This window comes from Panthera tigris, chromosome B3, assembly GCF_018350195.1.
Source record: "Panthera tigris isolate Pti1 chromosome B3, P.tigris_Pti1_mat1.1, whole genome shotgun sequence".
In the NCBI taxonomy this organism is placed as follows: domain Eukaryota; kingdom Metazoa; phylum Chordata; class Mammalia; order Carnivora; family Felidae; genus Panthera; species Panthera tigris.
Window position 1 is genome coordinate 54,462,694 of NC_056665.1, and position 12,673 is coordinate 54,475,366.

Below are 12,673 nucleotides of genomic sequence, written 5' to 3' on the forward strand. Positions count from 1 at the left end.
TCCCTATGTCTGCAATACTAGTTATATTACATCATAGATGACAGCATGGCTGAGCGAAGAAAGTATCTACTGTATTTTGAATCAAATCTATCTGAGCTGGAATCCAGACAACACCGTTCACAAGCAGTTTATCTTTGGTCATGTTATATGAATCCTCTGAGCCTCAATATTTTCCTCTGCAATACTGAGATAATAGAAAAGAAAGGCATCTTTTACTCTCACATAAATTCTAACACAACTTGAAGTTCCTAATTTTTCAGTAGTGACCTCCAAATCTTTGTGTCTCCAGAACTGCAATGCATGCCTTAGTCTCCATCAGTTAACCTTCCTTTTCCCTTCAGAGTCACTTTCTTGCCTACACAATGCAGTCTGATCTTTACTGTTCATTCCATGACCACCAATACACCTAAAACTTTTCACACAGGTACAAAAACTTCTGTGATTACAAATTTATTTTCCTACATTATCTAATTTTTTGCCAAACTCTTCCCCTAAACTTTTCCAAAGTCCCCTATCAGGAAGGTCAGAGAACTGGAAGTATTTGGCAAATCTAACTGATTTGGAATTAAAGGAACAGCTACTCTTACTCTTGCTTAGGAATTGAGACATAAGGAATTTATACAAGTTACAGAGCAAATTGGTCACAAAGGGGGACAAAGCCTAGAGAGCTTTTCACTGCCCTGCTCACTCCATCAAATATTAGTCTGGGGGTCAGCATAGAGTGACTCTTGACCAAGATGGCTACCATCCCCTCTGTGAAACATAAATGAATGGAAATAGATGACACACCCCTCTGAATTTGTAGGGGGTGGGTATTTATCCTGGTATGTTCATCTTTTAGTTATTTTCCTTGCATACAGCAAGTGTAGTAGGCAAGGGCTATGCACGTATGTGGTGTCCTTAATTTCACAGGGATTGTCTCAGTCTTTAAATACTAGATAACATTTAACTAATTGCTGGGTGCAAGTCAAATTTTGGAGGCTTTGAAACACAGTGACCTAATAATGATAAAGATCTAAAGATCACAACAAAAGTTCAAAACACAACCAAGACATAGGTATGAATTTTCAGCAAGAGTGGTTTCATTTGAAACCACTTGGAAACAGTGAACCATATTCCTCCAATCTGCTGATCCCTAATTTGTCTTGTTTGCCTTAGTTTATGCAAAAGGTAAACACACATTTAGCCTAGGAAAGGAAATGGAAAAAAGAAAAATTAAAAAAAAAAAAAAAAGAGGTGACCTAAACAACCCCTGCAAAGCAAGGCTTCTAATCTGCAAATAACTTAGTCACATCATCCAAGTGAGTCCAAATTACTCAAAATCATTAAATAAATGACTCAATCTCCAATCTTACTCCTAAAATAGAATACAACAAGAGATACAAACGCGATTCTGCATAACTGAAAGAAACTTGTCGTTTTTTTTTATTGATAAAACTAGGTGAATGGTTTTATATTAACAATACTAACTTAAAATTTCAAACATTTTTTTTTAACACAGGCCACCCAGGGCTAACACTAAGCCTTCCTGGGTTTTGCACCAGTAAGTACATGGCTTCAGTCCACGTTCAACACTTAATGAAGAGATTCTCTTCAAAGATTGTATTCTGGATTTACCACCTTCTTAGAGGCTGTGCTGCTGCAGTTCATTAGCAGTCAACATCTGGCTGGAATGTTTTAAACTACTATTTTCCTTAACCATTGTATGGATGGGGCTCTTGTTATTTTAAGCAAACTGAAACAATGTCCTTCTAGATGGATTTCTAAACATAATAATTAGCGACAGTGCAAATTGTTTTCTGACTTTTCTTATATCATGTAGCAAACTGCTCCTGAAACATTCTAATCATAGTTCAAACTTCTGTGTTACTGTGAGATTCTTTTCATTTTCATGTAGACCTTGGTCTTTACTTTTTAAGCACAGGATCTCATTCTTAAGGCCAAGAAATACCTAACTTAAATGTAGCTATATGCAGAGAAAAATATGTCCTTAAACTGTCTCAAGGAATCAGCCCTTATAAACTCAAGAAATGAAAGCTTGGACATACTCGGCACCCAAGTTCGAACACTGCACTTGCTCTGCCTCTGAACCTCAAAGATTCCCTGCACAGCATGAATTCCAAACACCAAAACACTGCTTTGAAAGAGTATCAGTCCATGTCTATACAACTAACTTGCCCCAGAAATTAAGTCACTGAAACCCGTTGAGGGACTTAAGCAACTAGAAAACGTTCCTGCCATCAAATAAAGTTTTGAAAAAATTTTTTTTCATGAGGCAACATAAGAATTTCTAGGCCTCAGCTGATACATATTGATCAGTCTGGCTCAGAGAACTGTAATAATACACTTATGGGTTCACTCTGCCTGAAATGCCCCTGGGCCCCTCCCAGGATTTGGGACACAGCATCCCCTTCCTTTTTTTAGAACTTCCCACTTATTTGAAAACTTCCCCCACTTAACTTCACCAAGTAACCCTTCTTACAACCCTTTTCTCCATTTACCTATAAAATACTTCACACCTCATATGAGATAGATGCTCAGTTAATGAGTCTTCTGTTAATATTCCACTTGCATTTAAGTTCCATAAGGGCATTGACCATTCCTTTTCTTTTCTTTTTGTTTGTTTTTTAGATTGTTTTCTCCCTGGACAGTATGGGGTACAGTACAGGACTTCCAGCTGCAAGAAACTCAAAGCAGCATAGGTCACATTTTCACACCTCAGATCCCACCCCCCCAAAGGCTTTCCATTATACTTGGAATGGAATCCAAAGCAGACTGTAAACAATGTGGCCTCTGATCACCAGTCTCAGCTCACCTGCCACCGCCCTGCCCTCTCCCCATTCCCCATTCTTCCCCACACCAGCCTCTAATATTCCTGGGACATGACAAACACGCTTTAGCTTTAGGGCTGTCCCTTCTGCTTCCCTTCTGTGTTCACTCCTCAGGCCTTTGTTAAAATGACTCCTCCCCTAAAGAGGACTTCTCCTGACTCCTTATCTAAAATAGCAACTTCCCCTCCCTACAACCTATTTTCCTACAACCTGGCTGATATCATATTATATATTTGTTTGTATAGCTGTCCATCATCTCACACCATCATCACATCTACCAGCATATAAGTTCCGTGAAAGCTGGGGGTTCACTGATTCTATTCACAGCTGTATCCCTGGCACCTAGAACAATGCCTGGCACATGGTAGGTGTTTAATAAATGTCATTGAGTGATGCTTCCAAGACTTAGGGTAGGAAGTTTATACTGTGGCTAAAGAGCCTATCTTCTCTGGGAAGCACCCCCTCACAAACCCAGTGTAAGTCCCTGTTGTTCCAGGCTTCCCAATAACAAACAGAATTCTTGATGCCTAACTATGAGCTTCTCCAGTTTTCTCAGTGGACAGCAGCCCTCAAGGAAAAGTTTCATGCCCAAGCCGTATTCCAGGTTACTCACACATGACATGAATTGTATTTTTCACAAAATGCCAAAGATAACGACACACAGAATCCCCTCCCCACCCCACACCTCCCTGCTAGTCATTTCATTCCTCTTCAACCAGTCATAGGGGGCTTCTCCTCCCTAGATTTGAACATGGAGGATGTAGTTCAGCTCTATATTCTTCTGTTATACCCCTCACTCCTCCAAAAGTGGGTCTTCTGAACATCACTTACTTGGCCCACCATCTCCTCTATTAAAAGTCTACACTCTACCCCACCCCATCCCACCCTACCCCAGAAGAGGGAAGAATTTGTGGGTAGAAGCCCACTTACCACACCTCACCAGAGTTGCAACCTGTTTCCCAAGCTAGCCCCCTATCTCTAATCTAAAGTCCTTAAAAGGAAATTGGTCCTTTATTCTTGGCTTCCAAGGACAACTCAAGATCACACAGAAATGGAATACAATTCTAGAGCAACCTGAATCCTAAGCTAAAAAAGTACAGGCACACCTTGCTGAGTGCCTTGTTACCTCACGTTTTCCTGATAGAACACTTGGTGTTTGAAACTCAAGTGTTATAGACTATAGCTCAATATAATAATTTTTGAAAGGTGTTTATTTAAGTGCGCGCGCGCACACACACACACACACACACACACACACACACAACTTATATCTTAAAACCTAAAATAACACTGCTAATAAAATAGAATTCATGACACCAGGTTTCCTCAAAGTCATAAAGTGTATTACTATGTAAAGTGACTGCTTGTTAACAACCAAATTGTTTCCTGTTCTAGAAGATTATTTCAAGTATTTTTCATTGTATTATTGTGTTAGTTATATAGAGGAATTTTTACTGTGCTTTTGTAACATTATAGGAAATTAGTTATAGGTTCTCAGTGGAGGAGTAATGCATTATAATTTCTCCCATTTAAAATAATAAGAAATTAGGCCCCTGCTTCATGATTTTTTGTAGAACAACTGATTTTTGGAATGGACTCCTCACGTTAAGTGGAAGTTGCCGGTATTTTCTTGGATCCTTTCACTCAAAACCCATCAGCAAGCCTCTCCCTAGGCTGTTCTGATTTGGTCACGCCCCAACGGCTCCTCTGTTCTCAATCTCTAAGTATGACGCATTGAATCCCTTCTTCCGTCTTTCTGTCTTCATCCTGCACTTCCCCTAACTTCAGTCATTAGAGCCATCCAAATAACTGCCTCTCTTACCTTTTTGTTCTCTCCACCCCTTCTTGCCATCCTTTTCTTTATTCAGTTAATTTTTACTTTTGCAGAAAGAATACATACACATAATCTAAAAGATCAAAGGAGTTTATAAGGACAAAAGCAGTCCATAGCTCTCTCCCTCTCACCCCCATCTCCAATGCAGTATGCCCAGAGTCAAACACTTTCCACTCTTAGCTCTTGCTTTAAATTATCAAATAAGCTGAGTAAAATGCTATCTCTTCATTATTCCATTTAAACTTTAGCTACTGCCTTCATATTAGGGTTAGTGAGGATTTTCACTCTCTTACACCCTCCTTTCCCTTCTTCCCAATCTTTCTCAATAAATTTATGCCAAAATTTTTGGTTAAATCCATATTCTGTGTATTTATTATTGAGACAACTGTTCACTTATGAGCTAAGTAATGAAAAGTTATTGATTTCCTTTCTGGAACAAATTTTTGTGTGTGTGTTTTTCCTATATTTAACAATTGCCTAATTTCCTCATTTGCTGAGTTTTATTTGCATATCCAGCCAAGCTTTTCCATCCCCTACAACAACTCTGTGAAACCACTATCAATCCATTTTTCCATATGATCAACATGTCAGATTTACCAGTTGGTTTTTTTCCTGATAAGATTTATCAATTCCATTTTTTCCCTTTCTTTTCTGGTTCTAATCTGTACTATTTCCTAAGCTTCTCAGTGCTATGAGTGTTATGTTGAATTCTCCCTTAACCAGTGTTTTATAAATACCCAATTCCTCTCTCCTGTATTAGATTTTCCATTTCCTCTCTAGTTTTAGTGGATTGTATCCTATTATAGTCTTTCATACTGCATGTCTGAGAATATTTTAGTCTATTCTTGTATTTGATCAATTCATTTATTCTAAGCTAGAATTCACTTATATTTTGAAGATTATACTCAAAAGATTGTAATTCACTATGTTACTTTGTTGTCTTCTATTTTCCAAAACTATTTTTTTAAGCTTATTTATTTATTGTCAGAAAGCATGAATGGAGGAGGGGCAGAGAGAGAAGAGAGAGAGAATCCCAAGCAGGCTCTGTGCTGTCAGCCCAGAGCCCTATACGGGGCTCAATCCCATGAACCATGAGATCATGACCTGAGCCAAAATCAAGAGTCGGACATTTAACTGACTGAGGCACCCAAGTGCCCCCAGAAACTATTTTTGATAAATTCCTTTTCATTCCTTTCTTTTCTCTCAATCAGTTTTCAGTGTGTTTTTTATTAGCCTCAAGTTTCAAAATTCCTAGAATTTGTGGAGGTTTCTTTTCTTTTTTTGAAATTAAAAAAAAAATTGTAGATGTATAATTTATTTTCATTTATTACTCTAGACACCCAATGAGCACCTTTCAATTTGAGAACTCATGTTTTTACTTTTGAGAAATATTATTTTTACAAATATAGTTTTCTAAAAATTTTTTTTATGTTTATTTATTTTTCAGAGAGACAGAGAGAGAGAGACAGAGAGCGAGTGGCGGAGGAACAGAGAGACGGAGACACAGAATCTGAAGCAGGCTCCAGGTTCCAAGGTGTCAGCACAGAGCCCGATGTGGGGCTTGAAATCATGAACCGCGAAATCAAGACCTGAGCCAAAGTCAGATGCTTAACCAACTGAGCCACCCAGGCGCCCCTACAAATATATTTTTTTAATGACTCTTTTCTCTTTTTCTCCTTACTAGTTGGATATTGAATTTCTGGAATTGATCGATAAATTTTCCTATCTTTCTCTCTCTTACTGTCCACCTCGTTTTTTCCCTACTTTATCAGAGTTCTTCCAGTCCTCTCACTGAAACTTTTGTTTTACCTATCAATTTTTGTTAAATGTTTCTTTATTTTGAGAGAGAGAAAGAATGCGAGCAGAGGAGGGGCAGAGAGGGAGAGAGAGAAAATCCCAAACAGCCTCCACACTGTCAATGCAGAGCCTAACTTGGGGCTTGATCCCGTGAATCATGAAATCATGACCTGAGCCGAAATTAAGAGTCAGACACTTAACTGACTGAGCCACCCAGGTGCCCCCCATCATATTTTTAATATTCAAAGCTCTTTCTTACTTTTTAGTCCTTCAAAAAAAATAACACTCTGTTCTTTTTTTCAACATTTTCTTCTACCTCTCTGCTACCTCTCTGAGGATATCATGGCTTCTTTGAAGCATTCTCCTGCTGTCAGCATTATCTGTTTCCTCTGAGTTCCTTTTTTAATTCTTGTTTCTTTGGTTGTCTGTCTGCTTTGTGTTGGAGGCTTTCTTCCAAAGTCTGATTATCTTCTGATGCCCTATCATATTTAAGACTGAGTTACTAAAAAGATGAATATAAGCTTTGTAAGTGGGCCTCTAATAGGGTTATAGAGTAGCTGGAGAATTTTTGTGGAAGGAGGTGACCAAACGTCAGTATCTATAGGTCTCTTCTCGAGGATGACTGCATTCCCTGTGAGAAGGAGCTTCCAATATTCCTGGTGGGGTGTGGAGTGGTGAGGCCACCAGTGTGCTAGAGCTGAGAATAGGAGGGGAGTTGGGAATTTCACTGTGCAGATGCAGAATGTCCATTAACCCCCCAAGTTTTCAATTCTATTCTCATCCTGCCTTTTTCAGTGCTCAGTGTCCCCAAGTCAAGCCTATCTCTGACTGTTTCTCCAGAAATTCCTGCAAAGGTGGGTGGAAATGGTCTCCTTACTTAGGGAGTTAAGAGTAAGCTCTGAAGGTCTATCTTCTTCTCATAAAAACTTTCAAATAGGGGCGCCTGGGTGGCTCAGGCGGTTAAGCACCCAACTTCAGCTCAGGTCATAATCGCATGGTTCATAAGTTCGAGCCCCACATCTGGCTCTGTGCTGACAGCTGAGAGCCTGAAGCCTGCTTTGGATTCTGTGTCTCCCTCTCTCTCTGCCCCTCCCCTGCTCATACTTTCTCTCTCTTTCAAAAATAAGCAAACATTTTTTAAAAAATAAAATAAAATAGACCTTTCAAATGGATTCCCACCCACCATGTCACCTTTCCATGGTGCTGGGTGCCTCTGATTCCTAAGCCTTTCCAAAGAACTGTGAGTCAGCCTGCCTTCCATCTGCACCTCCCTGCACAGGCACTTGCCTTGGACTTTTTTCCACTCTGCTAAGTCATGCACCATCCTTCCACCCACTTTCCATCTTTGTCTCTTCTGGTTTAGGGTTATTTATGTCTCCTTGATTCATCAAAGGTGGAGCTTGTACCTCCTCTTGCTTTCCTTATTGTTTTGGATTTTTTTTTTTTTTTAAGAAGAAAAAATGAGAGCTGGAGAAAGAAACAGTAGATATGTTCTTTATTCTGGCATCTTGAAACCAGAAGTCTCTAGCCTTTTCTATTTCATAGATCTTGTATTGCACCATATTCTCTTTTATCAGTTTCCTTCTCATTCATATTTTCAGTCTTTCAGACTTTCTGGGTGATTAGCCACTTGTTTTTCTTGGTTTCAGACATAAAACATTTCATTTGTTAATGAGTTAACAAATTCCATATCTACGTATCAAACCCCATGTGCTGTAGTTGTTTGGCTACAATATAATAGGGAACACCGGATGTACATCTTAATTGGGAGGGAATTATTCATCAATTGGGAGAGATTACTCACCAGTTTCTCATGGGACTTATTTTTCTTATCAGATAGGCTGGTTGTTCTCCGTTTGCCTTCCTGCCCCTCCATTCTGACACTTCTCTGTATCGCGGAAGAGACACAGAGGCCACTATGGACAACTCCCCTCACCCACTGCCACTAACTGACACTTCCACCTGCTTCACTCTCTCCATGCCTCATTCCATCTCTAGCAACATTACTATATAGCCTTCGCTCCTAAAGCATAACAGCTTCTTCTGGATTCACAAAAGAACTCTTCCTAGTTGGTTCCCTTGAACTTGCCCACATCTCTGTAAACAGTCTTTTTATTAAATTCTCTTCAGCTATACGCTGTGTGTCATTCGTTTCTTATTGGACACTGATACATCAGTTTAAATTTTTTTTTGAACTAGGTCATCTCTAAAGTCCATGGAGTTCTTATGCTGTATGATTTTTACAAGAGTCAAGTATACAACTGGCACTTAACTATAAAGACTCTGAGCAAATTCGGCTTCCTTTCAGTTAAGATTCTATCTCATTACGGCAAAGAAATTGTCCAAATAATGATGCTCAACCCCTATAAAATGTAAGCATTGCCAGTGCAATTTAGACTAACAGGGAAACCTAGGATATATATTTTGTTCCCTTTAGGCAATGGAGTTAGTCCTGATAAAAGTATATTTGCTATTTTTTTATTCAGTTTTTTTAATGTTTATTTAGTTTTGAAAGAAACAGAGACAGAGCACGAGTGGGAGAGGGGCAGAGAGAGAGGGAGTCACAGAATCCAAAGCAGGCTCCTGCTTGGATCCTAGAGCCTGACACAGGGCTTGGACTCACAAACAGTGAGATCATGACCTGAGCTGAAGTCGGACGCTTAACCAACTGAGCCACCCAGGCACCCCTTTATTCAGTGTTTTTAATTGAGGCATAACTGACATACTTATGTTAGTTTCAGGTATACAATATAATGATTTGATATCTGTATATATCGTGAAATGATCACCACAATTAGTCTAGTTAACATCCATCACCATACATAGTTACAGAACTTTATTTTCTTGTGATGAGAACTTCTAAGATTTACCCTCTTAGCAACTTTCAAATATGCAATGCAGTATTGTTAACTATAGTCACCATTCTGTACATTCCATCCCCTTGACTTATTTATTTTATAACTGGAAGTTTGTACCTTTTGACCCCCTTTACCCATTTCACCCATCCCCTACTCACCATCTCTGGCAACAACTGGTTTGTTCTCTGTAACTATGAACTTAGGTGTTTAAAATTTTTAAATTGCATCCACCAGTGAAATCATACATATCTGTCTTTTCCTGTCTGACTTAGTTCACTTAGTGCAATGCTCTCAAGTTCCCTCCATGTTGTCACAATTGGCAAGATTTCATTCTTTTTTATGGCTGACTAATATTTCATTGTACAGATATATATTCTTTTTATCCACTCATCCACCAACAGAGACTTTACTATTGTAAATAAGGTTTCAATGTACACAGGGGTACATATATCTTTTCAAGTTAGTGTTTTCTATTTCTTCAGGTAAATACCGAAAAATGCAGTTGCTGGAGCATATGGTGGTTCTATTTTTAATTTTTTGAGAAACCCCCATGCTATTTTCCACAGTAGCTGTACCAGTTTACATTCCCACCAACAGTGTATGAGGTGATATCTCATTGTGGTTCTGATTTGTATTTCTCTGATGATAAGTGGTGTTAAGCATTTTTCATGTGTCTGTCGACCCTCTGTATGTCTTCTCTGGAAAAATGTCTATTCAGACACTCTGCCCATTTTTTATCATATTGTTTGGGGTTTTTTGCTATTGAGTTGTATGATTTCTTTATGTATTTTGGATATTAACCCCTTATCAGATAAATAATTTGCAAGTATTTTCTCCCATTCAGTAGGTTGACTTTTTCTTTTGTTGATGGTTTCCTTTGTTGTGTAAAAGCTTTTTATTTTGAGGTAGTCCCACCTGTTTATTTTTACTTTGGTTACTTTTGCTTTTGGTGACAAATTCAAAAAAAATCATTACCAAGACCAATGTCAAGGAGCTTAAGGCTTGTTTCTTCTAGTTTATGGGTTCAGGTCTTATGTTCAATTCTTTAATCCATTTTGAGTTAATTTTTGTGTATGGTGCAAGATAGTGGTCCAGTTTATTCTTCTGCATGTGGCTGTCCAGCTTTCCCCAAATTCATTTCTTGAAGAGATTATCCTTTCCCCATTGTATATTCTTGGCTCCTTTGTCATAAATTAATTGACTATATATGCATGGGCTTATTTCTGGGCACTTTATTCTCTTCCATTGATCTCTGTGTCTCTTTTTATGCTAATACATTTGCTGTTTTTCACTTTGAAAACACAGAAACAACTTAATTCCAAAGAATTAAGAAGTCAATTCCAAAGTTTCAAATGTTTCTTTTTCTTCATCATTTTTTTCTTCCTTTCCCTTAGATATTTATACCATTAAAAACCTCCAAAATGCAAAAAAAAAATAATAATAATAACAATAAATAATAAGTTTCACCAATCCTCTTAATAAATAAATGAATTTGAGGTGCCTGGGTGGCTCAGTTGGTTGAGTGTCCAGCTCTTGATTTTGGCTCAGGTTATGATATCATGGTTTGTGAGATAGAGCCCTGCACTGGGCTCCATGCTGACAGCATGGAGCCTGCTTGGTATTCTCTCTGTTCCTCTCTCTCTCTTTGCCCCTTCCCCACATTCTCATTCTCTCTCTCTCTCTCTCCCTCAAAATAAATTAATAACTTTAAAATAAATAAATAAATTCCTCGACCTTACCCCACCACACACATCTGATTATCTCTTTCACCAAGTATAGCCAGATTTTTTGTATCTGCTGAACATTTCTACTTTCTTGCCTCTCACAGAGACTTTAACTCATTCATATTAAAAATTTTTTTTTGTTGTTTATCTTTTTGAGAGAGAGAGAGCTAGAGTGCGAGTCAGAGAGGGGCAGAGAGAGAGGGAGACACAGAATCCGAAGCAGACTCCAGGCTCTGAGCTGTCAGCACAGAGCCCGACACAGGCCTCGAACTCACAAACAGTGAGTTCATGATGACCTGAGCCAAAGTCGGATGTTTAACCAACTGATCCACCCAAGTGCCCCCAACTCATTCCTATTTTAAACTGTTCTTGCCAAGATTTTCTTTAACTTCTCTGATGTTAGATCCAATGGATGCTTCCTAGTCCTTGTCTTACTTGACATCTCAGTAGCATATGACACCACTGTTTTTGTGAAATATTCTCTTCCTTGTCTTTGTTGTCGCCTTACCTTTTTGATTTTCATCCTATCTATATGATTACTTCTCAGTCTCTTCAGTAGACCTCTCTTCCTCAGCCCATTCCTCAAATGTTCATGCTTGCCAGATCCTTGTCCTAGTCTCCCTTATCTTTCTACCTATGCTCTTCCCCTGGAAGTTCTTCTCCACTCTTATGGCTTCAGATCCCAGCTATACACTAAATGACTCTCAAATGGGCCATCTCAAGTCCAGATCTCCCTGCTTCAGGGATATTGTCTGTGACTAAATATTAGATAACTCTATCAGCTTGCCCACAGATTTCCCCTACTCAATATTTTACCTTCATCTATATTCCTTATTCCAATGAGTCACACCAAGCCAGAAACCTAGGTAAAATCTTTGACTCTTTTCTGTCCCTCATCTCCATACCCAATCAATTACCAAGTCTTATTGATTCCAAGATATACTTTCAGTTTATGATTCAGATCTCTCCATTCTCACTGCCATTTCCCTAGACCAAATAATTCCCCTACTATTGATATTGTTACTACTTTCCTACCAATTTTAATAATAGAGCCAGAGTGATCTTTCTAAAATATAGGTATGATCATGTTACCTTCTTCCTAAAAGCCTGAAATGTTTTTACAATGCTATCAAGATAAAGCCCAAATTCCCCATCATCCAAATTACTCCAGCCAAATTAAGCCCTTTCTAATTCCTCCAACAATCCATGATCATTCTTACTCTAGATATTTCCACATAAGATTCCCTTCAACTGATACATGCCTACCTGATGTTATCAGTGTTATCATGCTATCACTATTTCTTAACTAACATCTACAAATCCTTGTGTCTCAGCTTAGATGCCTCATGCTCTCTAAATCTGCATTTAGTATACCCCCTTAGCACACTACTTATCCACTTAGCGCACTCTATTATAGTCGCCTGTTAAATGTCTCTATCCCCCTTTTAGATCATAAGTACTGTGAGGGTTAAAACTGTACCTATTATAGCTTCAATGCCATGAACATTACCTGGCACAAAGCAGCCACTAAATAAATAATGGTTGGATAATGAACAAACGAATAAACAAATAAGACATCAGTGGAAGCACATTTACATCTGGACTTGCTTTCCTTTGCTTTCTTACCTC

The 12,673-nt window shown here is 38.6% G+C and overlaps 1 protein-coding gene across 3 annotated transcripts in view; it reads right to left on the reverse strand.

Moving 5' to 3' along the window:
• Positions 1-12,673, reverse strand: part of GALK2 (galactokinase 2) — a 138,782-nt gene that overhangs the window by 83,107 nt on the left and 43,002 nt on the right. The gene's annotated exons all lie outside the window — the stretch shown is intronic.